Here is a 4,180-nt window from a genome sequence, read left to right as displayed (position 1 = left end):
CACACTGGCCTTATTCTAGTTCTTTATATGCGCCATATTCCTGCCTGTTTCATGGCCTCTGCATTTGCCATGGTCCCTATATGGAATCTCTTTGCTGATAAAGTCTTCCTTGAACATTCCTCAGTCTAGATCAGGGCCTCATCCCAGAATCCCAGGGCTCACTGTGCTTTTCCTTTTCAGCATATTTTGTACTTTGTAATTATATGCTGGTATATCATTTGCAGGACATCAAATCCTCTCCTAGACTTGTAAGCTTAGTAAGAACAATAAAAAGTTACTTGCCACTTTATTTTCATATTCAGGCACATAATAAACAGTCAGGAACTATTTGAAGAAAATAGGAAGAAAGAGGAAGTAAATGAGCTTCTATGTAATATGGTAAGGTCCTGTGCACTGGGAGTTTTAATTTTTCTATCCTCATATGAGTATTTTGTAATATCCTACTCACTGTTAAGGGAAGGCAATACTTTTGTGTTCTTTTTATTTTTTTTCCTCTGTTAAGGGGAAAGCATTGCAGAATATATTCACACTGTTAGGATTTTGTTCCATGATAACAAAAATTTGTGAAACAACACAATGAAATTTTAAAAAGCTAAAAAAATGCAAGTAGAGTTTATAGGCTATTTGTAAACTTTTTCTCTTTCTTTGCCCTCCTTTCCTACACTCTGATCATGGTCATAATATTTTTACAAAATCTAATATCAGAAGGAAAAACCTATTAAAAGATTAATGAAGCATAATAGTTACTCTTCTCAGCAGCGGTTAACATTCGAAAATGCAAAGAGCCTGAAGTTTAAAAATTCAATTGGCATTTCAATCCAGGATGCCATTTTGATAATAGAACCATTCCCAATATTAGGTCAAATTAAAAAATATGTATCAATATGCACAGCAGACATTCCCTCTTTATCCCTAGCTCCACCTTATTCTCATCACTTCCTGAGTCTTATCACGGAACCAATGCCAAGAAACCACTTTACCAGGAAAGGGAGCCACATGCTCTTCATTAAACAGCAATTGATCTACAAACGTTGATGGGAGACATGAACTCCGAAGAATAGATTCTTTAGCTAAACTTCACACAAAATAGACTGAATAGCTGGGGAGGACTTTTCTTTTGTAAACTGTAGGAAATCCATCTTTTACAATTAAGGCAAAGATGACGGCAAACTTTCCAAACCCAAGATGGCCATCATGAAGCGGCGTTCACTTCCTTATTCCCCAGCCTTTTGCTCACGAGGCCCCAAACCTAACCGCCTCCCGGCTCTGCGCATGTGCTAGGTAGAGCCCCCATGTGGCCGTGTAGCGCCTCTGCATCTATGGTTGGAAAGTCCTGAAAGAGAGTCCCCACGCTCTCCTCAGGACTCTATGGTGTCCTGCAGGAAGATGGTCTATCTATATAAGTAGTGCGCAGGTGTGGGCGGATCTCTTCATCTTCTGAGTGCCGCAGAAGATTCTGGAGTTGCCATGGGTCGTCGCCCTGCACAGTGTTACCGGTATTGTAAAAACAAGCCATACCCAAAGTCCCGATTCTGCCGAGGGGTTCCTGATGCCAAGATCCGCATCTTTGACCTGGGTCGGAAGAAAGCAAAAGTGGATGAGTTCCCACTCTGTGGCCATATGGTGTCTGATGAATATGAGCAACTCTCCTCCGAAGGCTTGGAGGCCGCCCGTATTTGTGCCAACAAGTACATGGTGAAGACTTGTGGCAAAGATGGCTTTCACATCCGAGTGCGACTCCATCCATTCCACGTCATCCGCATCAACAAGATGTTGTCCTGTGCAGGGGCCGACAGGCTCCAGACAGGTATGCGAGGTGCCTTTGGGAAGCCCCAGGGTACTGTGGCCAGGGTCCACATTGGCCAAGTCATCATGTCCATACGCAGCAAGCTTCAGAACAAGGAGCACGTGATTGAAGCACTACGCAGGGCCAAATTCAAGTTCCCTGGACGCCAAAAGATCCATATCTCTAAGAAGTGGGGCTTTACCAAGTTTAATGCTGATGAATTTGAAGGCATGGTGGCTGAGAAGCGCCTTATCCCAGATGGTTGTGGGGTCAAATACGTTTCCAATCGTGGCCCCTTGGACAAGTGGCGGGCCCTGCACTTGTGAGGACTTTGGCAGTAGTCATCCTTGGCCCATTGGATATATCCAATTTTTAAAATACAGAATACTAGAGAAACGGGTTTTTATACCAACACCAGAAAGCGTTTAATGACAAAAAAAAAAAAAAAAGAAAGAAAGAAAGAAAGAAAGAAAGAAAACAAAACGAAACTTAAGTAGGAATGGTACTTTTTGTATGTAGCGTATGGCGAAAGCTATTGCTATTGTAATCCAAACACTTTCACCTTGGGAGAATCTAGGGAAATTTAACAAAAGTTTTACTTGCAGGAAAGTCATAAATTATGCAGCTATTATTACCTTGAATAAAAATTAGAGAAAATCCAAGATTGGTAGGAAAAAATCCATACATTTCATAGAAAACTAAAGAATAAAGATAAAAATGGTAATTAGTGGTATTTCAGCTATAGTCTCTTTGAGCTAAAGAGTTTATTCCTAAATTTATTGCTTATGTTTTCCTATAAATTTTGACACAGTGTTTTTAAAATTACTTGTCACCTCCAATTATCTGCCTTAAGAAAATTAGGTATTTCTGCAAAAGGTTTTCCCAGACAAACCTTCCGTTATTATACACTCAGGAGACAGCAGTCAAATCTTTTCTTCATCGCAGAAAGGTCATAGGTGACAACAGAGTACATATTGCTTCTATTTGGACCCCAGTAGAACCAACAGGAAAGAGCGAAAATGACTTTAAATCAGCTGTCTGTGCTCTAAAAGGACCCTGGAGAGAGTTTGCAATCTGTAGGTGCTTGCCCTATATTAGAGTTACATCCTTCAGACAAATGGTTTTTGTTTTATTTTGGAACCTACCTAAGCTAAAATTCCTGTTGTTGTTTTTTTTTCCATTTGTTAAATTAATTTGGTCTTTGAGTCAAATCTGCAAACAGAGCCCTTAGTTTTCTTACTGAGTGCATTTCCAGAGTCAAGGCACTGATTGAAAGCAACAAAAAGAGTATATAGTATAGAAACATATTCAAGTTATTTTCATTTTCTTAAAAAAACACTTTGTTGATCCTAAATTTTGCATCTGATTTGATATTTCTTTGAAATGTTTGCTGTAAAATATTTCCTATTCATACAGTTTTAAGCTAGTTTGCTGTTTTAAACTTGAATGTTTCTAATGTTACATACCTGACAAAGATAACTCTCAGCAAATATTAAATAACATGGATATATGAAGAGGACTCTTCAACCAAAGAAGCACTTTTCTCTACAGGAGCACTTTCCTCTATGTGTTTTACTTGATGCTTTGAAAAATCCTGAAGTTTTCTAGCAAATTGAGACCTCTGCAATTTGAAAGTGAAGGTTGACTTAATCCAGATCTTCTGTTTACTTGTTACCACACTGTCTTTCAGAAACAGGAAAAAAATCTCAACCTCAAAAAAATCAGATGCAACCAGTTTGGTAGATATGAGTGAAGTCAACCATGATCCAGCTTTGAAAATACTTTCCATCTTCATTATTCACCCTTCCTTTTAGTTTCAAACCTCTCAAGCAACCTGACCTTCGAATTTGGAACTCTGTATTCATTCATTAAATACAGGATGGCAGCTAAGGATGAGCCCAGGAGGTTTCTTGAAGTAAGAGACTCTTAACTATGATTGTTTATGCATATAGATATGTGGGTGAAAAGGAAGTGAAAGTAAAAAATGTTTAATGTTAAAAACCTGTTAGGCAGTTTTTATTAGGGATAGTTGACTCTTTCCTACAGTTTTATATTATAAAATATTGTTTAATTTCCTTTAATTTCCTTTAAAACAAGGACATCTTCACCTATTTGGTTTTCTTGACAGTAAAGCTATTAACTTAGGTTCCCCAAGCTATGATTTTTTCCTAGCATATTCCTATTTTTTGGGTCATTCTGGTTATTAAAATAATTGGTAAGAAAACAGAACGATGGATAACTTAACTACATTTTAGCATAGCTGTTATTTGTACATTCTATTCCAAATGAAAATCTTATGTATTCATATATTTATATACTGATATGCTAATGCAATGAAACAACTATCTTCCCATTTAAAATTTTTTAGAAAGTAGAGTTAAGCCAACCTTGCCC

The 4,180-nt window shown here is 37.9% G+C and overlaps 1 pseudogene; it reads left to right on the top strand.

The window, feature by feature from the left end:
• Positions 1 to 1,467: 1,467 nt before the first annotated feature.
• Positions 1,468 to 1,916, top strand: LOC119530806 (annotated as a pseudogene).
• The last annotated feature ends 2,264 nt before the right edge of the window (positions 1,917 to 4,180 follow it).

Source organism: Choloepus didactylus, chromosome 4, assembly GCF_015220235.1.
Source record: "Choloepus didactylus isolate mChoDid1 chromosome 4, mChoDid1.pri, whole genome shotgun sequence".
NCBI lineage: Eukaryota > Metazoa > Chordata > Mammalia > Pilosa > Megalonychidae > Choloepus > Choloepus didactylus.
Note: the sequence above shows the minus strand (reverse complement) of the source record. Positions and strands in the feature narration are given on the sequence as shown.